Below are 24,570 nucleotides of genomic sequence, written 5' to 3'. Positions count from 1 at the left end.
CAGACGCATAGATGTGTGCGTCCGCACACTTGCCTGAATGTTGACCTGTGCATACGCACAGGTACTTGTGCGCATGCACACATGCAAATTTCCTCTTGTGCGTACGCACGCAAGCTTGTGCGCAAGCACACTTGCCTGTGCGTGCTTTTCCTTGTTTTCTTCATGTGTTCTCCCTTCTACATGCCTTCTTCTACTTTTGCTTAGCCAATCTTGCCAAAATGACCTGAAATTACTCACAAAACATATCACGGCATTAAATGGCATGAAAGTGGAATTAAAATCACTAATTTAGGCACAAAAACGCATGTTTTCACATTTATGTCCAAATTAGGGAGAAATCACAAAAGTATGCTATTTGAGTACTTAAGTGTGAGTTTATGTGACGAAGCCCATCCAAATCAAGCTAAAATATATCGTCAAACATGGATTCATCAATTCCCCCACACTTAAACAATAGCATGTCCTCATGCTAAACCAACAAGGAAAATAATCAAAGGGGTAACCAACTTATTGAATGCAACTATCTATATGCATGCAAGGTATACTATATACTATCTATATCTATCTATCTATCTATGAAATTCCTATGGAATTGGTGAAAACAAGCAATCAAATTCCCAAGCAAGAGTATAGACATATAGAGCAAAGCAAGGAATAATCCAATGCAAGAAAAATCTAGAGAATTGATTTAACTCGTTAAAATGAAGCAACTTGCAAGAATGCATGATAAGGTGTATGGAAACACAGAATTGAGTAATTAAACCCTCACTAGGTGTGTGTATACGCCCTAATCACTTGGTGTCTAAGGGTTTAATCACTCAACTCTCTTCCTAATCATGTTTTCAAGGATTTGCTTTTCATCTAACAATCAACAACAAGTGATGCATGAATGCAAATATCATGAGGTCTTTAGAAGGTTGTAATGAGAATAGGGTTAAGGTGGGATAGATATGGCTAAGTGGACTAAAGAATTGGATCTTTGATTAGCTCAGGTATCCCACTCAACCTATATCAACCAAATCACAAAAATGCATTCTAACCACCCATTACTTCTTTTCACACACATTCATGCCTTAGTTTTTATTCAAAACACATATGCATTCCTTATTAATTTTTTTCTTTTCTTTGGGGCAACCTTTGTCCCCTCTTATTATTTTTTTCATTTCATTTTTTTCTTTTCTATTTCTTTTTTTTTATGACAAATGCATATGGTTAAAGCAAATTGACACATGAATGTGCACCCATTTTCAAAATTTTTCTTTCAATACATACCCAAAATATTTTGTTTTTCTTTTCTACCAAAGTTCCTCCCAAAGATTCCTCCACACTTAAATGAAATACACTCCTCAACCTAAGCTAATCAAGGATACAATCCAAGGTAAATTCATGGTTTTTCGCTTAAGGTTGTGATGTGCTAATATCAAGAACAATGGGGTAGATAAAGCTCAAAGGGGTAGATAAAGCTCAAAGGGGTTAACAATGGTAGATGCAAAGGGTAGGCCATATGGGTAAAGTAAGCTTTTATCAAAGATGGCCTCAATCATGCTCAATGCAATTCAAAACATCAATCGTTGGAAATAAAGAATCAAGCAAAACCAAGATTACAATCATAGAAAAGACATAACACACAATGAACAAAATTAGTGGTTAAAATGTGTAACCACTCAATATAGCTCAAAAACTCACAAGGTATTTGTTCTTTACTCTTCTATGTTCCAGAATAAAATCATTCAAGCAAGTTTGAAAAACAATTTTCTCAATCAATTCAATAGAGTGCCCTTGAACAAAATTCTTGGAAATCTTTGTTGTTTTTCACCAAAATTTATTTCCTATATGTATGTATGTTGTGACGGATGCAAATTTTTCAAAATTTCCTAGTTCTATGCCTAATTTTCAACAATGCAGAAACTAACATGAACAATTAGGACAAAATTGAACTAGGTGCTATGATATTCACATCATCCAATCACAACTTCTATCTATAAAATATATACTAAGAAAAAGATACAAAAAACACAATAGATATAACTATGATATATACTAAAAGAAAATGCAATGAAACAATCAAAAACACTCTAAATATCTACAAAAAACATAGTAAAAAGAAACAAAAATAAAGTACAAAGTGTTCGGAAAAGAGAATTTACACCCCAAAATGACGAATCCTCCTCCACACTTAAGCGTTGCACGGTCCTCCATGCACGAACACGATCTGGGGGGTGTGTCTCTAAGTTCTTCCACCTTCGGTTGGCGGATGCGGGGCTTGGGTTGTGTGGAGATTGCCAAGTCCAAAGCATGCTCGGCATCTCCATTCTCGGTGTCCTTCTCTTCTCCCGGCTTCTTGCCTTCATGTTTCATCCTCGAAAAGAAAAAATAAAGTATAATTAGAACTGATAGGCAGGTAACATACAAAAGGTGAAGGAGAGAGCAATTAAGCATCTAATTGAGGAAGTTGCATAGTGATGTGATATGATAATAAAAATCGAGCCGTGTGTGTATTCCAATGATTCTCACGGTTAGAATACACACAACGGCCAGTTAAAACGACATCTACACAATAAAAAAAGTAAGCATGAGTTCCTCAACTAACTGGCCTAAGATGCAAGCAATGAATGAGCATTAATTAAGCACATGCAAACTTAGACAACTACAACAAAAGTGAATTGAATGTATGAATTATGGGATATTGAAGTTGTGCAAGTGAAAGTGAAAAATTGATATAAAATAGCATAACAAATAATAACCAATACAAAGAGAAATTACCTATTCATCCGTAAGAATAAGGCAATAATCACATGGGAAGGTGCTTGCTACAAAGAGTGACAAGTCTTGATAAGAATCAAGTCAAGTCAACTCAAACAAATGCAAAGCATTAACAAGGAGCAAATACGTTGTGATGTGATTATATTGACATAAAAACCATGATGAACAAGAAATTCCATTCAATTTATGAAATTCATTATGTACTTGTTAAAATTTTCACCAAATAAGAGACAAAAAGTCAATTTCTAAATCAATTTGGTACTAGCAACTCAAGACAATGAACAAGTTCATGATTGAAATTCCAATCCAAAATAACATTATAATCATTCAAAAGTGCACAATTCTTAATTAGAATGCCAAACAAAGTTATAGTCTAACACATATGGTCATGACAACATATGAATTAAACTCAAGATTCATTTAGGCAATATGTCAAACACATGGAGTGCAGTGCACCTATTCAATAAATTCAGGCCAAGAATTTAAACATCACCAACCCATAAGTCAGAATTGAACACTTGCAAAGCAACAACCAAGCAATTAAGCAAAAGTTAAGCTAAATAATCAAAGTTAAATAAAGAAAGAAAAAATTAAGCAAGCAACTAAGCATAAAAAGGAATATTAAAACAAAAAAATGGAAAAGATGAAGAATAGACAAGAAAAGGATAGGCAACAGTGGCACTTGTGTTAGCCACTGCGAGGCTCACGGCGGCAGAACTTCGCCAGAGAAGAGAAGAAAGAAAGAAGAGATAAGAAAGAAGAAGAAGAAGAAAAGAGAAGGAATAGAGAGAGAGAGAGAGAAGGGGGTGGTGACGGTGGTGGTTCCAGCGCCGGCGGCAGCGGTCGGACGGCGACGGTAGTGGTCGCCGGAAAAAGGGTTGGGTTTGGTTAGGGAGGTAGAAGAAGAAAGAAAGAAAAAAGAAAAGGGGTGAGGAGTGGCGCAACAGGGCATCCTTCCTCATTATTGCCCAGAATGTGACCCGTGCGTATGCACAAAGGTGTGTGCGTACGCACACTAGCAAATTCTGGGGGCGTTCCTACGCACAGGACGTGCGAGCGCTACTGGCCGAGGGGGTTTCAAGACTTGTGCGTGCGCACAATTGTGTGCGCATGCACAGAACACTTCATTTTTTTTAACATAAAATGACCATGTGTGCATACGCACAAGACAGTGTGCGCGCGCACAAAATGAAAATGTTGGGGGGTACGCGTGCATAGAGGGTGCGAGTGCTGCAAACAGAGCATGCTACAATGGGTGTGCGTACGCACACTTTTGTGCGCACGCACAGGTATGGAAAAACAAGGGAAATGTGCATGCACACGAGGCTGTGCGCACGCACAGAACTCTGTTTCTGCAATATTTTTAAAGCCTCTAAGGCACCAACCGTGATATCAATCAAGGTTTTTCAAGCCCAAAACACATCATTCACCAAAAACACATGATCAAACATAAAATGCAACTAACTTAAGCCTAGAATGCAATCAAAATATACTAATCCAAGAGACAAAATTCAATAACAAATACTAAAAGAAAGAAAGGTTGGAAGGATATTACCTTGGTGGGGTGTCTCCCACCTAGCATTTGGTTTTAAGTCCTCAAGTTGGACTTTTGGTTGGACCTCACATCAAGGCGGCTTGTGCTTCCATCCATCCTTGAGTTGCCATCCATGCTTGCTCTTAAAAAATCCTCCGGGATCCCAAACGAAGTACATTAAGCTCTCAAGTAACCTCAAGCAAGAAACTGGTTTCCAAAATCGTTTGTCATAAAGAGGTATGCCCGGTCCCACACTTTGGTTTCTCTATCATCCTCTTGTTGACTTTCACTTGTACCTTTAGATGAACAACCTCCCCAAGTACCTTAAAAGCACCCACTTGAATGTTGGACTCCTCTAAATTGGACCTTGCACAACTTGTTTCTTGAATTCCTTTGACAACCAACACCCATTGCTTCACCATTTAACACCCCAAGAAGCACCTTAAGTTGGTGATCCATTTCCAAAAGAGCATATTGGCATGGGCCTATGAAACTCATTGAAGATATTGTTACCCACTCAAATTGCCCTTGGGTTGGAGTCACTCTTGTAAATTCTTGCATGTATGCCTCCACTTCTTGGATGATCACCTCTTCCTCACCATCCCTTTCAGGCTCTTCCTTACCTTTCTCAAAATCAAGAGAAAAGGGATCTTCTAGATCATTGAGGGGGTTGATCAAGGTGGACAAAAAATCATTGATGATGCAATCCACTTCTTGATCAAACTCCCTCAATTCTCCATTCACCTCTTATTTTCCTTATTTTCCTTGAGCTGTGACAGCTGTTGATTGCCTTGTTCTTCAACCAAGTGGTTTTCTAGAGGTGTTAGTTGTGCTTCAGTGCTTGCCTCCTCCCTCAGTATCTCATTATGATCTGTTTCTTGTGAGAGTTTAAAGACATTGAAGCTGAATTGTTCATCATGGATCCTCAAAATTAGCTCCCCTCACTCCACATCTATGAGTGCTCTGGCTGTAGCTAAGAACGGTCTTCCCAATATGATTGGGTGAGTGTAACTTTCTTCCATATCCAAGATGACAAAGTCTGTGGGAAGGAAGTATTTTCCCACCTTCACCAGCACATTTTCAACCACTCCTACTGCTTGTTTTTGAGTTTTGTCAGCCAGCCTGATGACTACATCTGTGGGTATTACCTCATTGATCTGCAGCCTTTTCATAAGGGATAAAGGCATTAAGTTGATGCTTGCTCCCAAATCGTAGAGTGCTTTATCAAACATTGTTTCTCCTATGGCACAGGGGATGTGAAAACTCCCTGGGTCCTTCCTTTTTATAGGCAACTCTGGTTGAATGAGAGCACTGCACTCCTTATTCATCACTATTGTTTGTCCTCCCTTGAGTGAGCTTTTCCTGGTCAACAGCTCCTTCATATACTTAATATATGAGGGCATTTGTTGGAGGGCCTTGATGAATGGTATGTTTACATGGAGGGATGCAAACAGGTCAAGGAACCTTGAGTATATTCTCTTCTCTACAGCACCATTGAGTAATTGGGGAAACGGTGCATAGAGTTTCAGCAGCTCCTTCTGTGTCAGTTCTTTTTGTGAAATTTTGGGTTACTGGTGATCTTTTTCCTGTTTCTCTGCTGATGTCTCTCCAAGTTGTTCTAATGGCTCGTTTTGCTTTTCCTTAGTCTCCTTATTGCTTATAGTAACCATCTTGCAATCTTCCCATCTGACTTTCTTTACTTCACCTCTCGGATTTTTCTCTGTGTCACTTGGGAAGCTATGAGTAGGTTTGGGAATATTTTCAGATAAGTATCCCACTTGAAATTCCAGCCTCTTGATGGTGTCCCCTTGGTTCTTGATACTAGCTCGCACCTCCTCTTTGAATACCTTATTATCTTGAATCTCTTTGCATATGCCTTCAAGCAGATTCTCAATTTTGGAGAGTCTTTCTTCAGATGATGGTGAGTTGAGAGTGGATGGGTGAGTTGGGTCATTTTGGTTTTGGTATGGATGTGGAGAGGTGTTGTTAGGGTGGTGCTGATATGATCTCTGTGTGGAATGTTGGTGAGCTGCATGATTGTTGGGGTTGTGACATCTCTGATCTTGGCTTTGATCTTGTTGATTTCCCCACCCAAAGTTTGGGTGATTCCTCCAACCAGGGTTGTACGTTTTGGAGTAAGGATCATGGGTCTGCCTGGGTGAGTTTCCAATGTAATTGGCTTGTTCTTGCTCCTCCTCTGCCTCCGCATTCACTCCCTCTTGGGTTGCTGATGAGGTGGTGATAGCTGCCACTTGGTTCCTCTCCATCTTCTTGGTGAGGTCAGCCAGCTGCTTGGTAATAAGCTTGTTCTGGGCCAACAGTGCATCCACATTGTTTAGTTCCATCACTCCTCTAGTGTTGCCTCTTTCAGAAACATAGAATAGTCATTCTCTGCTACAGTTTCAATGACATCTATGGCCTCCTCAATGGTCTTCTTCTTGTTCAGAGATCCTTCGGATGAATGGTCTACTGCCTTCTTTGATTCATAAGAAAGGCCTTCATAGAAAATGTGTAGCTGCACCCATTCATTGAATATATCTTGTGGGCACTTTCTTGTCAGGTCCTTGAACCTCTCCCATGCTTCATATAGAGTCTCACCATCCTGCTGCCTAAATGTTTGCACCTCAGCTCTCAGCCTGTTGATCCGTTGAGGAGGATAGAATCTTGCCAAGAATTTGTTCACCACATCTTCCCAGGTTGCTAAACTCTCCTTTGGGAAGGATTCCAGCCATTTAGATGCCTTGTCCTTCAGTGAGAAAGGAAACAGAAGTAGTCTATAGGTGTCAGGATGAACACCATTGGACTTCACAGTATCGCATATCCTCAGGAAGGTGGTTAGATATTGATTGGGGTCTTCTTGGATGCCTCCTCCGAATGAACAGTGGTTCTGAGCAAGGGTGATGAGCTGTGGCTTTAGTTCAAAGTTGTTGGCATGTATGGTTGGCCTTTGGATGCTACTCCCACAGTTTCCTGGGTTTGGGTTGATGTAAGAGTCTAGAACTCTTCTCTGTTGCCTAGCATTATTTGCTAGACCTTCTCTGCCATGGTTGTGAGCCTCTTCTTCATGATGGTTCTCCATATTCTCCTCCATGTCTGGTTCAAAGTACTCTTCCTCTTCCTCAGCACCAACTACTCTCTTTCCTCTTGCTTCCCTCCTTAATCTAAGGAAGGTCCTCTCTGGTTCTGAATCAAAGGAAGTTGAAGCCCCGCTTCTTCTCCCTGTCATACAACCAACAAGGCACAAGCAAAGAAATAGATGCAGAAAGTACTCTTGCTAAAATTGCTGTTAGTGTGAGTGATGCAATATATCAAACAGTTAGTGGGTTAGTGAACTGAATGGTAAATAACTAAGAAAAAGGAGTAGGGGGAAGGGAGGAAAATAACTAGAACTGAAAGTAATTAACTCAAACAGAAATTTAAATCAAACAAAAGAAAAATGCTCAATCTAGTAATCCTCCAATTTAGTCATTGTTGATACAAAATCAATCCCCGGCAACGGTGCCATAAACTTGATAGCACGGAAACTTGTCTCTCAACAATTTTCCTTCGGCAAGTACACCGAATTGTCGTCAAGTAAAAACTCACAATAGAGTGAGGTCGAATCCCATAGGGATTGATTGGTCAAGCAACTTTAATTAGAGGAATGTTCTAGTTGAGCGAAGTAGAATTTGGTTTGAGAGTTGCAGGAAATTAAATGGCGGGAAAGTAAATAGCAGAAAATGTAAATGCTGGAAGTAAAGAGCTGAAAGTAAATGACGGAAAGTAAATTGCAGAATTGTAAATGGGAATGGGGAAGATGCTCATGAAAGTAAATTGCAGAAATTAAAGAGAATGGGTAAGATCAGAAATGGGGATTCATTGGGCTTAGGAGATATTGCATTCTCTGGATCAAGTTCATTTTCATCTCTTCCTCAGTCAATGCATTCATTGATCTCCTTGGCAATCTTAAGTGATCGAATTCCAATTCCTTGGTAATTCAATCTCTCAAATCTTGATCAATAGCCAATTCCTTGGTCAATTGCTCATGAGAAGAGATGAAGTATGGTCACTGATTATACCACATGCATTCCCAAATTAAGTGTTGGTAGGATTATAGTCACCATACCCAACCAAACTCAATTTGGTCCAACATGAGAAAGCATTTCTATCATGATCTCTTCATTCCTCTTCCAAGGTTCAGAAGAGATCCAAGTATGAATAGCTTCTTTTCCAAGATAACTACCCAATGGGATAAAGATTGAAAGCTTTCTAGTAAAATCAAGAGAAAAGATAGAAGAAGAGTAATGAAAATTAGTATTGATCCATCAAATTACAACAGAGCTCCCTAACCCAATGAAAGGGGTTTAGTTGTTCATAGCTCTGGAAATGGAAAACAAAGATGGAGAATACATCATGAAAAATAGAACTAGAAGTGCAGAGAAAGTAAATTATACAGAGAGTAGTTCTCAATTTCCCATCCCCCAAAAGCTGCTTTCTAATTCAAAACTACCCCTATATATACTACTCTTCTGATATTCTAGTTGGTTCTTCAAGTCTTGGATATGGGCCTTTGGATCTTGAATTTGAAGTAGTTATACTCTTCAGTGGGCTTAGCTTTACTTGCAGAGAGAAAGTGTGAAGTAGGCAGGGTGTTTAGCTCAGGGCGTTAGTGGTGTTAACGTTAAGTGAGAGTGTGGGTTCGAGAACGTTAGTGGCAATCACCTTTTCCACTAACGTTCCTCACCCAGGGATGATCCACGTTAACTTCAACGTTAGTGGCACCAACGTGACCACTAACGTTGCCTCTTGGTCCTTCGCAGACATTATTGGGGCTCACCTTTTCCAATAACGTTGAGAGTCCTCCCTTCCCCTTACGCTAGAGTCTACGTTAGCTTAGTTAACGTGGCTCTTAACGTAGGCTTGCCAATTCTTCGAGAACGTTAGTGACACTTACCTTTGTCACTAACGTTCCAAGGTGCCCCTACTTCCCACGTTAGAATCCACGTTAACTAAGTTAACGTGGCTTCTAACGTGGTAATGATAGCCATCTCCAACGTTAGTGACAAAGGTGAGTGTCACTAACGTTGGCTCATCATCCTATCCTCAACGTTAGCTTCCACGTTAACTAAGTTAACGTGGGAGTTAACGTGACTCATAGTGGCTTATTGTGGCTCATTCCAACGTTAGTGACAAAGGTAAGTGTCACTAACGTTGGCGATTACTTGCTTTCTCCACGTTAGCTTCCACGTTAACTAAGTTAACGTGGCAACTAACGTGGCTCATTGTGGCTTGGCCAACGTTAGTGAAAAAGGAGAGTGTCACTAACGTTGGCTTCTCTTTTGCTTCCCAACGTTAGAGTCCATGTTAACTGAGTTAACGTGGCTCTTAACGTGGCCACTTATGAGCTTGGTCCAACGTTAGTGACAAAGGTGAGTGTCACTAACGTTGGCTCCACTTTCTTTCTTCCACGTTAAAATTCACGTTAACTTAGTTAACGTGACTCTTAACGTGTGCTATGATGGCTTCGAGGACGTTATTGGCGATTACTTTTCTCATTAACATTGCAAGCTAGCTCCTATTCCACGTTGGTGGTTACGTTAGTTAGACTAACGTGGCTCTTTCCTGCTTCCTTTGTCCTGAAATCAAGCAATACAGTGCATCAAAGTTCTAATCCACATCATGAGACATGCATCATCCAATTTGTCATCTAATTCATGCAAAATTCTCATGAAATCATGTAAAGTGCACAATGTATGCTTAAATCAAGATGTAAGTGAAATTCTACCCAAACCTTGCTTTTTTCCTAAGAAAATGCATGAAACTATTCTAAAAGAGTAAAGAAAAGGTCAGTGAAACTGGCCAAAATTCCCTAGCATCAATTGGATCTTGTTAATTACTAGTTTTAATTGTTTAATTTGAATTCTCTAGTATAATTTTGTTTAGATCTTGTGTTAGTTTTATGTTTCCTTGTTGTTTGTCATTTTATACCCATTTCATAAATCTTGTAGATCTTGATTTGTTATTGTTGCATTGTTGATTTCCATGATTAATTGTGTTGTTTGAGTGATTGTATGTTGATAATTGTTAGTGGGTACTTGTTAGTTCCAAGTTAATTGCAATTTGAATATGTCTTTTATTAATGCTCACCACGTGTTTGATGAAATATTTCCTTTGATTATAGAGTAGTTTTCTTCATTCTTAGCATAAGCTAAGGGAATTGAGTGACCTTAAGTCATTGGGTCTCATTGAATTGGTGATTTGAGAACCTTAGGTTATCAATTTGATACCCATTGACACTAACTTACTACTAATTTAATTAGTAGATAGGTTGGGACTTATGGGTTGATGTGATCAAACCTATTTAAAGTACTTCAATCCTATGAGTAGACAATACGTACTTAAGCCTTTTGAGAAGTAGACTTAGTGGGTTGGTACCTCATGATTGTCAATAATTGCTATGGAGACAAGGATGGTGACCTCAATTCCCATGCTTAGCCAAGAGTTGCTTTTACCATTCATATTTGAAAACTCAAAAATCTTGGTTGCGTTATTTTAGTTATAGTTACTTGTTTAGTTTAGAATAGAATTACATTGGATGTTATTCTATGAGTTTGGAATTATTTGCAAATTGCTCTTGTTGTTTGAATTAGTTTCTGGCATTCTAAGATTACTTGCTTGTTAAGATTCCTAGTTTAATTTCTTGCTCATGACTTGCAACCCCGGATTTCTAAACAATGTTGAAGCACATGTTTGCCCATTCCTTGTGAAACGACCCGAGGTTTGAATACTTCGGTTACTTTTATTGGGGTTAAACTTGTGACAACTAAATTCCCTTCTAAATTTGATACTCGAGGATTGTTGTTGGGAAGAGTTATACTTGCAACGGGAATTTATTGAGAAAGTCTATACCAACATAGTCCACGAGGATGCATCAAATTTTTGGCGCCGTTGCCGGGGAATGATTGCAACATATGCCTTGATATTGGTTATGTGAATATGTGAATATTGTAGATAGTTTACTTTCTTTTAGTACTTAGCTATAGTCTAGATTTCTTTTGTATGCTATGACTCTCAAGTTTGATGACTCGGTCTCAACCGAATTCCTGCTTAGCCGAGTTTGATCCTGAGATTGAAAGAACTTTGTTACACAGTCGGCAAGCTAGACGGCAGTTGGATTATACGGCTATTACTTCGACCTCTCTAGAGGAACATACCGAATCAGTAGACGGCACCGAGAGTGACTTGGAGTCTGTGATGAGCGGATAATTTATACGCTTTTTGACATTATTTTTAGTATGTTTTTAGTAGGATCTAGTTACTTTTAGGGATGTTTTCATTAGTTTTTATGTTAAATTCATATTTCTAGACTTTACTATGAGTTTGTGTGTTTTTCTGTGATTTCAGGTATTTTCTGGCTGAAATTGAGGGACTTGAGCAGAAATCAGATTCAGAGGTTGAAAAAGGACTGCTGATGCTGTTGGATTCTGACCTCCCTGCACTCAAAGTGGATTTTCTGGAGCTACAGAACTTGAAATGGCGCGCTTCCAATTGCGTTGGAAAGTAGACATCCAGGGCTTTCCAGCAATATATAATAGTCCATACTTTGGCCAAGAATTGACGACGTAAACTGGCGTTCAACGCCAGCCTTCTGCCCAAATCTGGCGTCCAGCGCCAGAAAAGGATCCAAAACCAGAGTTGAACGCCCAAACTGGCACAGAAAGTGGCGTTCAACTCCACAAATGGCCTCTGCACGTGCTACACTCAGGCTCAGCCCAAACACACACCAAGTGGGCCCCGGAAGTGGATTTATGCATCAATTACTTACTCATGTAAACCCTGGTGACTAGTTTATTATAAATAGGACCTTTTACTATTGTATTAGGCATCTTTGGATTACCTTATGATCCTTTGATCACGTTTTAGGGGGCTGGCCATCTCGGCCATGCCTGGACCTTCACTTATGTATTTTCATACGGTAGAGTTTCTACACTTCATAGATTAAGGTGTGGAGCTCTGCTGTTCCTCAAAGATTAATGCAAAGTACTACTGTTTTCTATTCAATTCTTCTTATTTCGCTTCTAAGATATCCATTCGCACCCAAGAACGTGATGAAGGTGATGATTATGTGTGACGCTCATCATCCTTCTCCCTTATGAACGCGTGCCTGACAAACACTTCCGTTCTACATGAATTAAGCTAGAATGAGTATCTCTTAGATCTCCTAACCAGAATCTTCGTGGCGTAAGCTAGAATGATGGCGGCATTCAAGAGAATCCGGAAGGTCTAAACCTTGTCTGTGGTATTCCGAGTAGGATTCAATGATTGAATGACTGTGACGAGCTCCTAACTCGCGATTGCAGGGCGTTAGTGACAGACGCAAAAGGATAGTAAATCCTATTCCAGCATGATCGAGAACCGACAGATGAATAGCCGTGCCGTGACAGGGTGCGTGAGCATATTATTCACTGAGAGGATAAGATGAAGCCATTGGCAAGGGTGATGCCTCCAGACGATTAGCCGTGCCGTGACAGGGCATTGGATCATTTTCCCGAGAGATGACCGAAAGTAGCCATTGACAGTGGTGATGTATCACATAAAGCCAGCCATGGAAAGGAGTAAGACTGATTGGATGAAGATAGCAGGAAAGCAGAGGTTCAGAGGAACGAAAAGCATCTCCATTCTCTTATCTGAAATTCTCACCAATGAATTACATAAGTATCTCTATCCCTATTCTATTATATTAAATTCGAAAACACCATTATCACTTTATATCTGCCTGACTGAGATTTACAAGGTGACCATAGCTTGCTTCATACCAACAATCTCCGTGGGATTCGACCCTTACTCACGTAAGGTATTACTTGGACGACCCAGTGCACTTGCTGGTTAGTTGTATCGAAGTTGTGACAATTATGAATTAAGATCAGAGCACCAAGCTTTGGAGCCATTACCAGGATTTGTTCGAGCCTGGAGATCACAATTTCGTGCACCAAGTTTTTGGCGCCGTTGCCGGGGATTGTTTTGAGTTTTCGGCAAGCTTTTGGTCCGGTAACATCAGTGCCAGATTCCCTTTTGATCCGGCAACAGCACCAAGTTTTTGGCGCCGTTGCCGGGGATTGTTTGAGTTTGGACAACTGACGGTTCATCTTGTTGCTCAGATTAGGTAATTTTCTTTTTATTTTATTTTCAAAAATTTTTCAAAAATATTTCTAAAATTTTCTCATCTGTTTTCGAAAATAACAAAAATGATTTCAAAAAAATTTTTATTCAAAATTTTTAAGAATGAATTCTAGTGTTTCATGAAGCATGTTGAAGCCTGGCTGGCTGTAAAGCCATGTCTATTCCTTTGGGAATGAGTATGTCAGGCATGTCATATCTGAATTACATGCTAAAGCTTGGCTGGCCATTGGCCATGTCTAGTGTTTTGGACCGGAGCTTTCATTGAAAGCTTGGCTGGCTAGTGAGCCATGTCTAATTCCTGGACTGAAGCTTTAGACTAAGAATGCAAGATTCCTGGAATTCATATTAAAAATTTTGGAATCCTTATTTTTCTTTTTCTTTTAATTTTCGAAAAATATAAAATAAAAATCCAAAAAAAAATCAGAAAATCATAAAAATCAAAAATATTTTGTGTTTCTTGTTTGAGTCTTGAGTCATATCATAAGTTTGGTGTCACTTGCATATGCATCTTGCATTTTTCGAAAATATCATGAATTCATAAGTGTTCTTCATGATCTTCAAGTTGTTCTTGGTAAGTCTTCTTGTTTGATCTTGATGATTTTTTGTTTTGTGTCTTTTAATGTTTATCATATGCATTCTTGAATTCTTAGTGTCTAAGCATTAAAGAATTCTAAGTTTGGTGTCTTGCATGTTTTCTTTGCATTAAAAATTTTTCAAAAATATGTTCTTGATGTTCATCATGACATTCAAAGTGTTCTTGGTGTTCATCTTGATATTCATAGCATTCTTGCATGCATTCATTGTTTTGATCTAAAAATTTCATGCATTGCATATTTTTCATGTTTTTCATAAAAATTTCAAAAATCAAAAAAAAAATATCTTTCCCTTTTTCTCTCATCAAATTCAAAAATTTGAGTTGACTTTTTCAAAATTTTTTAAAATCAAGTTGCTTTCATGAGTCAAATCAAATTTTCAATTTGAAAATCTTATCTTTTTCAAAATCTTTCTCAAAAATCAAATCTTTTTCAAAATTTTTTGGTTATTTTCGAAAATTTCAAAAATATTTTTCAAAAATCTTTTTCTTATTTTTATACCAAATTTTCGAAAATAACATAAACAATTAATGTTTTGATTCAAAAATTTGAAGTTTGTTACTTGCTTGTTAAGAAAGATTCAAACTTTAAGTTCTAGAATCATATCTTGTGATTTCTTATGGATCAAGTCATTAATTGTGATTTTAAAAATCAAATCTTTTTCAAAACTAACTTCAATCATATCTTTTCAAAAATATCTTCTTATCTTATCTTTTTCAAAAATATCTTTTCAATTTATCTTTTCTAACTTCCTAACTTCTTATCTTTTCAAAATTTGTTTCAACTAACTAACTAACTTTTTGTTTGTTTCTTATCTTTTTCAAAACCACCTAACTAACTATCTCTCTCTCATTTTCGAAAATATCTTCCCCCTTTTTCAAAATTTCTTTTTAATTTATTAATTATTTTAAATTTTAAATTTGAATTTTCGAAAATCACTAACATTTTTCAAAAACTATTTTCAAAAATCACTAACTCCTTTTCAAAATTAATTTTCGAAAATTCCCTCCTTCTCTCTCATCTTATTTTATTTATTTACTAACATCTCTTCCTCACAACATCACCAAATTCGAACCCCCTCTTCTATCTGTGTTCGAATTTCTTCTTCTTTTCTTCTACTAACAATAAGGAACCTCTTTACTGTGACATAGAGGCTTCCTCTTCTTTTCTTGTTCTCTTCTCTTTCTTATGAGCAGGGACAGAGAAAAAGGCATTCTTGTTGAAGCTGATCCAGAACCCGAAAGGACTCTGAAGAGAAAATTAAGAGAAGCTAAATTACAACAATCCAGAGACAACTTGATTGAAAATTTCGAACAAGTAAAGGAAATGGCAGCCGAACCCAACAACAATGCAAGGAGAATGCTTGGTGACTTTACTGCACCTAATTCCAATTTACATGGAAGAAGCATCTCCATTCCTGCCATTGGAGCAAACAACTTTGAGCTGATACCTCAATTAGTTTCTCTGATGCAGCAGAACTGCAAGTTTCATGGACTTCCATCTGAAGATCCTTTTCAGTTCTTAACTGAATTCTTGCAGATATGTGATACTGTTAAGACTAATGGAGTAGATCCTGAAGTCTACAGGCTCATGCTTTTCCCTTTTGCTGTAAGAGACAGAGCTAGATTAAGGTTGGATTCTCAACCCAAAGACAGCCTGAACTCTTGGGATAAGATGGTCACGGCTTTCTTAGCCAAGTACTTTCCTCCTCAAAAGCTGAGCAAGCTTAGAGCTGATGTTCAAACCTTCAGACAGAAAGAAGGTGAATCCCTCTATGAAGCTTGGGAAAGATACAAACAGTTGACCAAAAAGTGTCCTTCTGACATGCTTTCAGAATGGACCATCCTGGATATATTCTATGATGGTTTATCTGAGCTATCAAAAATGTCACTGGACACTTCTGCAGGTGGATCCATTCACCTAAAGAAAACGCCTGCAGAAGCTCAAGAACTCATTGACATGGTTGCTAATAACCAGTTCATGTACACTTCTGAAAGGAATCCTGTAAGTAATGGGACGCCTATGAAGAAGGGAGTTCTTGAGGTTGATACTCTGAATGCCATATTGGCTCAGAATAAAATATTGACTCAGCAAGTCAATATGATTTCTCAGAGTCTGCATGGAATGCAAGCTGCATCCAACAGTACTCAAGAGGCATCTTCTGAAGAAGAAGCCTATGATCCTGAGAACCCTGCAATAGCAGAGGTAAATTACTTAGGTGAACCTTATGGAAACACCTATAACTCAACATGGAGAAATCATCCAAATTTCTTATGGAAGGATCAAAAGCCTCAACAAGGCTTTAACAATGGTGGAAGAAACAGGTTTAGCAATAGCAAGCCTTTTCCATCATCAACTCAGCAACAGACAGAGAACTCTGAGCAAAATGCTTCTAATTTAACAAATCTAGTCTCTGATCTATCTAAGGCCACTGTAAGTTTCATGAATGAAACAAGGTCTTCCATTAGAAATCTGGAAGCACAAGTGGGCCAGCTGAGTAAAAGGATCACTGAAATCCCTCCTAGTACTCTCCCAAGCAATACAGAAGAGAACCCAAAAGGAGAGTGCAAGGCCATTGACATAAGCGCCATGGCCGAACCTGTGAGGAGAGGAGAGGACGTGAATCCCAAGGAGGAAGACCTCCTGGGACGTCCAGTGGTCAATAAGGAGCTTCCCTCTGAGGAACCAAAAGACTCTGAGGCTCATCTAGAGACCATAGAGATTCCATTGAACCTCCTTATGCCCTTCATGAGCTCTGATGAGTATTCCTCTTCTGAAGAGAATGAGGATGTTACTGAAGAGCAAACTGCCAAGTTTCTTGGTGCAATCATGAAGCTGAATGCCAAACTATTTGGCATTGATGCTTGGGAAGTTGAACCTCCCTTGTTCATCAATGAACTAAGTGATCTGGACCAACTGACATTGCCTCAGAAGAGACAGGATCCTGGAAAGTTCATATTACCTTATACCATAGGCACCATGATCTTTAAAGCTCTGTGTGACCTTGGTTCAGGTATAAACCTCATGCCCCTCTCTGTAATAGAGAAACTGGGAATCTATGGGGTGCAAGCTGCTAAAATCTCACTAGAGATGGCAGACAGCTCAAGAAAACAGGCTTATGGACAAGTAGAAAATGTATTAGTAAAGGTTGAGGGCCTTTACATACCTACTGATTTCATAGTCCTGGATACTGGAAAGGAAGAGGATGTATCCATCATCCTAGGAAGACCTTTCCTGGCCACAGCAAGAGCTGTGATTGATGTTGACAGAGGTGAAATAGTCCTTCAATGGAATGAGAACTCCCTTGTATTCAAAACTCAAGGATCTCCCTCTGCAACCATGGAGAGGAAGCAAGAAAAGCTTCTCTCCAAGCAAAGTCAACCAGAGCCCCCACAGTCAAACTCTAAGTTTGGTGTTGGGAGGCCACAACCAAACTCTAAGTTTGGTGTTGAACTCCCATATCCAAACTCTAAGTTTGGTGTTGGAGAGTCTCAACAAAGCTCTGCACATCTGTGAGGCTCCATGAGAGCCCACTGTCAAGCTATTGACATTAAAGAAGCGCTTGTTGGGAGGCAACCCAATGTTTATCTAATTCTTATTTTTATTGTTTTTCATGTTTTCTTAGGTTCATGATCATGTGGAGTCACAAAATAAACAAAAAAATCAAAAACGAAATCAAAAACAGCAGAAGAAAAATCACACCCTGGAGGAGCATCTGTCTGGCGTTCAAACGCCAGAACAGAGCATAGTTCTGGCGCTGAACGCCCAAAATGGGCACCAACCTGGCGCTGAACGCCCAGAGTTGTGTGCAAGGGCATTTTGCATGCCTAAATTGGTGCAGGGATGTAAATGCCTTGACACCTCAGGATCTGTGGACCCCACAGGATCATCTCAGGATCTGTGGACCCCACAGGATCCCCACCTACCTCCACTCACCTCTTCTCACCACTCTCTTTCACACAACCCCATAAACACTCTTCCCAAAAACCCTTCACCAATCACCTCAATCTCTCTTTCCCACTAAACCTTCACCACTCACATCCATCCACTCTTCCCCATAAACCTACCTCATAAACTCCACCTACCTTCAAAATTCAAAACCAATTTCCCACCCAAATCCACCCATATGGCCGAACCAATACCCCCCCTCCCTTCCCTATATAAAGACCTCCATTCTTCACCAAATTCACACAACACACCCCTCTACACTCTCCTTGGCCGAAACCACCTCTCCCTCTCCCTCTCCATATTTCTTCTTCTTCTTCTTCTATTCTTTTGTTTATTGCTCGAGGGCGAGCAATATTCTAAGTTTGGTGTGGTAAAAGCATAGTTTTTTTTGTTTTTCCATTACCATTGATGGCACATAAGACCGGAGAATCCTCTAGAAGAGGGAAAGGGAAGACAAGTGCTTCCACATCCGAGTCATGGGAGATGGAAAGGTTCATCTCTAAAGCCCATCAAGACCACTTCTATGATGTTGTGGCCAAGAAGAAGGTGATCCCTGAGATCCCTTTTAAACTCAAAAGAAATGAGTATCCGGAGATCCGACATGAAATTCAAAGAAGAGGTTGGGAAGTTCTAACAAACCCCATCCAACAAGTTGGCATCTTAATGGTTCAAGAGTTCTATGCCAATGCATGGATCACCAAGAACCATGATCAAAGTAAGAACCCGGATCCAAAGAACTATGTTACAATGGTTCGGGGGAAATACTTGGATTTTAGTCCGGAAAATGTGAGGTTGGCGTTCAACTTGCCATACATGGAAGAGAACGCACGCCCCTACACAAGGAGAGTCAACTTTGATCAAAGGTTGGACCAAGTCCTTATGGACATATGTGTAGAAGCAGCTTAATGGAAGATTGACTCCAAAGGCAAGCCGGTTCAACTAAGAAGATTGGACCTCAAGCCTATAGCTAGAGGATGGTTGGAGTTTATTCAATGCTCAATCATTCCCACTAGCAACCGGTCTGAAGTTACTATAGACCGGGCCATCATGATCCATAGCATCATGATTGGAGAAGAGGTGGAAGTTCATGAGATTATACCTCAAGAACTCTACAAAGTGGCTGACAAGTCCTCCACCATGGCAAGGTTAGCCTTTCCTCACCTCATTTGCCACCTATGCAATTCAGCTGGGATTGACATAGAGGGAGATATCCTCATTAAAGAGGACAAGCCCATCACTAAGAAAAAGATGGAGCAAGCAAGAGAGCCCACTCATGGAGCTCAAGAGGCGCATGAAGCTCATCACCATGAGATTCCGGAAATGCCTCAAATGCACTTTCTCCACAAAACTATTGGGAGCAAATCAACACCTCCATAGGAGAATTGAGTTCCAATATGGGACAACTAAGGGTGGAACATCAAGAGCACTCCATCATGCTTCATGAAATAAGAGAAGATCAAAAAGCAATGAGGGAGGAGCAACAAAGACAAGGAAGAGACATAGAATAGCTCAAGGACATCATTGGTTCCTCAAGAAGGAAACGCCACCATCACTAAGGTGGATTCATTCCTTGTTCTTCTTTCTTCTGTTTTCGTTTTCTATGTTATGTGCCTATCTATGTTTGTGTCTTCATCACATGATCATTAGTAGTAGTAATTATGTCTTAAAGTTATAAATGTCCTATGAATCCATCACCTCTCTTAAATAAAAAAAAATGTTTTAATCCAAAAGAACAAGAAGTACATGAGTTTCGAATTTATCCTTGAACTTAGTTTAATTATAATGATGTGGTGACAATGCTTCTTGTTTTCTGAATGTATGCTTGAACAGTGCATATGTCTTTTGAAGTTGTTGTTTAAGAATGTTAAATATGTTGGCTCTTGAAAGAATGATGACTAGGAGACATGTTATTTGATAATCTGAAAAATCATAAAAATGATTCTTGAAGCAAGAAAAAGCAGCAAAGAACAAAGCGTGCAGAAAAAAAAAATTATAGGCGAAAAAAAAATTTAATATAGAAAGAAAAAGAAAAAAAGCAAGCAGAAAAAGCCAAAAGCTCTTAAAACCAAGAGGCAAGAGCAAAAAGTCAATAACCCTTAAAACCAAAAGGCAAGGGCAAATAAAAAGGATCCCAAGGCTTTGAGCATCAGTGGATAGGAGGGCCTAAAGGAATAAAATCCTGGTCTAAGCGGCTAAACCAAGCTGTCCCTAACCATGTGCTTGTGGCGTGTAGGTGTCAAGTGAAAACTTGAGACTGAGCGATTAAAGTCAAGGTCCAAAGCAAAAAAAAAAAAAAAAAGGAGTGTGCTTAAGAACCCTGGACACCTCTAATTGGGGACTTTAGCAAAGCTGAGTCACAATCTGAAAAGGTTCACCCAATTATGTGTCTGTGGCATTTATGTATCCGGTGGTAATACTGGAAAACAAAGTGCTTAGGGCCACGGCCAAGACTCCTAAAAAAAGCTGTGTTCAAGAATCATCATACTATACTAGGAGAGTCAATAGCACTATTCAAAATCTGAAGTTCCTATAGATGCCAATCATTCTAAACTTCAATGGATAAAGTGAGATGCCAAAACTATTCAAGAGGCAAAAAGCTATAAGTCCCGCTCATATGATTAAAGCTCTGTTTCATTGATAGTTTGGAATTTATAGTATATTCTCTTCTTTTTATCCTATTTGATTTTCAGTTGCTTGGGGACAAGCAACAATTTAAGTTTGGTGTTGTGATGAGCGGATAATTTATACGCTTTTTGACATTGTTTTTAGTAGGATCTAGTTACTTTTAGGGATGTTTTCATTAGTTTTTATGTTAAATTCACATTTCTGGACTTTACTATGAGTTTGTGTGTTTTTCTGTGATTTCAGGTATTTTCTGGCTGAAATTGAGGGACTTGAGCAGAAATCAGATTCAGAGGTTGAAAAAGGACTGCTGATGCTGTTGGATTCTGACCTCCCTGCACTCAAAGTGGATTTTCTGGAGCTACAGAACTTGAAATGGCGCGCTTCCAATTGCGTTGGAAAGTATACATCCAGGGCTTTCCAGCAATATATAATAGTCCATACTTTGGCCAAGAATTGACGACGTAAACTGGCGTTCAACGCCAGCCTTCTGCCCAAATCTGGCGTCCAGCGCCAGAAAAGGATCCAAAACCAGAGTTGAACGCCCAAACTGGCACAGAAAGTGGCGTTCAACTCCACAAATGGCCTCTGCACGTGCTACACTCAGGCTCAGCCCAAACACACACCAAGTGGGCCCCGGAAGTGGATTTATGCATCAATTACTTACTCATGTAAACCCTGGTGACTAGTTTATTATAAATAGGACCTTTTACTATTGTATTAGGCATCTTTGGATTACCTTATGATCCTTTGATCACGTTTTAGGGGGCTGGCCATCTCGGCCATGCCTGGACCTTCACTTATGTATTTTCATACGGTAGAGTTTTTACACTTCATAGATTAAGGTGTGGAGCTCTGCTGTTCCTCAAAGATTAATGCAAAGTACTACTGTTTTCTATTCAATTCTTCTTATTTCGCTTCTAAGATATCCATTCGCACCCAAGAACGTGATGAAGGTGATGATTATGTGTGACGCTCATCATCCTTCTCCCTTATGAACGCGTGCCTGACAAACACTTCCGTTCTACATGAATTAAGCTAGAATGAGTATCTCTTAGATCTCCTAACCAGAATCTTCGTGGCGTAAGCTAGAATGATGGCGGCATTCAAGAGAATCCGGAAGGTCTAAACCTTGTCTGTGGTATTTCGAGTAGGATTCAATGATTGAATGACTATGACGAGCTCCTAACTCGCGATTGCAGGGCGTTAGTGACAGACGCAAAAGGATAGTAAATCCTATTCCAGCATGATTGAGAACCGACAGATGAATAGCCGTGCCGTGACAGGGTGCGTGAGCATATTATTCACTGAGAGGATAAGATGAAGCCATTGGCAAGGGTGATGCCTCCAGACGATTAGCCGTGCCGTGACAGGGCATTGGATCATTTTCCCGAGAGATGACCGAAAGTAGCCATTGACAGTGGTGATGTATCACATAAAGCCAGCCATGGAAAGGAGTAAGACTGATTGGATGAAGATAGCAGGAAAGCAGAGGTTCAGAGGAACGAAAAGCATCTCCATTCTCTTATCTGAAATTCTCACCAATGAATTACATAAGTATCTCTATCCCTATTCTATTATATTAAATTCGAAAACACCATTATCACTTTATATCTGCCTGACTGAGATTTACAAGGTGACCATAGCTTGCTTCATACCAACAATCTCCGTGGGATTCGACCCTTACTCACGTAAGGTATTACTTGGACGACCCAGTGCACTTGCTGGTTAGTTGTATCGAAGTTGTGACAATTATGAATTAAGATCAGAGCACCAAGCTTTGGAGCCATTACCAGGATTTGTTCGAGCCTGGAGATCACAATTTCGTGCACCAAGTTTTTGGCGCCGTTGCCGGGGATTGTTTTGAGTTTTCGGCAAGCTTTTGGTCCGGTAACATCAGTGCCAGATTCCCTTTTGATCCGGCAACAGCACCAAGTTTTTGGCGCCGTTGCCGGGGATTGTTTGAGTTTGGACAACTGACGGCTCATCTTGTTGCTCAGATTAGGTAATTTTCTTTTTATTTTATTTTCAAAAATTTTTCAAAAATATTTCTAAAATTTTCTCATCTGTTTTCGAAAATAACAAAAATGTTTTCAAAAAAATTTTTATTCAAAATTTTTAAGAATGAATTCTAGTGTTTCATGAAGCATGTTGAAGCCTGGCTGGCTGTAAAGCCATGTCTATTCCTTTGGGAATGAGTATGTCAGGCATGTCATATCTGAATTACATGCTAAAGCTTGGCTGGCCATTGGCCATGTCTAGTGTTTTGGACCGGAGCTTTCATTGAAAGCTTGGCTGGCTAGTGAGCCATGTCTAATTCCTGGACTGAAGCTTTAGACTAAGAATGCAAGATTCCTGGAATTCATATTAAAAATTTTGGAATCCTTATTTTTCTTTTTCTTTTAATTTTCGAAAAATATAAAATAAAAATCCAAAAAAAATCAGAAAATCATAAAAATCAAAAATATTTTGTGTTTCTTGTTTGAGTCTTGAGTCATATCATAAGTTTGGTGTCACTTGCATATGCATCTTGCATTTTTCGAAAATACCATGTATTCATAAGTGTTCTTCATGATCTTCAAGTTGTTCTTGGTAAGTCTTCTTGTTTGATCTTGATGATTTTTTGTTTTGTGTCTTTCAATGTTTATCATATGCATTCTTGAATTCTTAGTGTCTAAGCATTAAAGAATTCTAAGTTTGGTGTCTTGCATGTTTTCTTTGCATTAAAAATTTTTCAAAAATATGTTCTTGATGTTCATCATGACATTCAAAGTGTTCTTGGTGTTCATCTTGATATTCATAGCATTCTTGCATGCATTCATTGTTTTGATCTAAAAATTTCATGCATTGCATATTTTTCATGTTTTTCATAAAAATTTCAAAAATCAAAAAAAAAAATATCTTTCCCTTTTTCTCTCATCAAATTCGAAAATTTGAGTTGACTTTTTCAAAATTTTTTAAAATCAAGTTGCTTTCATGAGTCAAATCAAATTTTCAATTTGAAAATCTTATCTTTTTCAAAATCTTTCTCAAAAATCAAATCTTTTTCAAAATTTTTTGGTTATTTTCGAAAATTTCAAAAATATTTTTCAAAAATCTTTTTCTTATTTTTATACCAAATTTTCGAAAATAACATAAACAATTAATGTTTTGATTCAAAAATTTGAAGTTTGTTACTTGCTTGTTAAGAAAGATTCAAACTTTAAGTTCTAGAATCATATCTTGTGATTTCTTATGGATCAAGTCATTAATTGTGATTTTAAAAATCAAATCTTTTTCAAAACTAACTTCAATCATATCTTTTCAAAAATATCTTCTTATCTTATCTTTTTCAAAAATATCTTTTCAATTTATCTTTTCTAACTTCCTAACTTCTTATCTTTTCAAAATTTGTTTCAACTAACTAACTAACTTTTTGTTTGTTTCTTATCTTTTTCAAAACCACCTAACTAACTATCTCTCTCTCATTTTCGAAAATATCTTCCCCCTTTTTCAAAATTTCTTTTTAATTTATTAATTATTTTAATTTTTAAATTTGAATTTTCGAAAATCACTAACATTTTTCAAAACTATTTTCAAAAATCACTAACTCCTTTTCAAAATTAATTTTCGAAAATTCCCTCCTTCTCTCTCATCTTATTTTATTTATTTACTAACATCTCTTCCTCACAACATCACCAAATTCGAACCCCCTCTTCTATCTGTGTTCGAATTTCTTCTTCTTTTCTTCTACTAACAATAAGGAACCTCTTTACTGTGACATAGAGGCTTCCTCTTCTTTTCTTGTTCTCTTCTCTTTCTTATGAGCAGGGACAGAGAAAAAGGCATTCTTGTTGAAGCTGATCCAGAACCCGAAAGGACTCTGAAGAGAAAATTAAGAGAAGCTAAATTACAACAATCCAGAGACAACTTGATTGAAAATTTCGAACAAGTAAAGGAAATGGCAGCCGA

The 24,570-nt window shown here is 38.5% G+C and overlaps 2 non-coding genes across 2 annotated transcripts; one reads left to right on the top strand and one right to left on the bottom strand.

Moving 5' to 3' along the window:
• Nucleotides 1-6,828: 6,828 nt before the first annotated feature.
• On the top strand, nt 6,829-6,935 carry LOC112731759 (small nucleolar RNA R71). The gene has a single exon (XR_003167521.1). It is a non-coding gene; the product is annotated as a small nucleolar RNA R71 (small nucleolar RNA).
• An 8,836-nt stretch (nt 6,936-15,771) lies between these two features.
• LOC112730951 (small nucleolar RNA R71) lies at nt 15,772-15,879 on the bottom strand. The gene has a single exon (XR_003166750.1). It is a non-coding gene; the product is annotated as a small nucleolar RNA R71 (small nucleolar RNA).
• Between the last annotated feature and the right edge of the window lie 8,691 nt (nt 15,880-24,570).

The sequence above is a fragment of the Arachis hypogaea genome, chromosome 12, assembly GCF_003086295.3.
Source record: "Arachis hypogaea cultivar Tifrunner chromosome 12, arahy.Tifrunner.gnm2.J5K5, whole genome shotgun sequence".
NCBI lineage: Eukaryota > Viridiplantae > Streptophyta > Magnoliopsida > Fabales > Fabaceae > Arachis > Arachis hypogaea.
The sequence above is the reverse complement of the archived record's forward strand: the minus strand, read 5'-3'. Positions and strand labels throughout refer to the sequence as shown.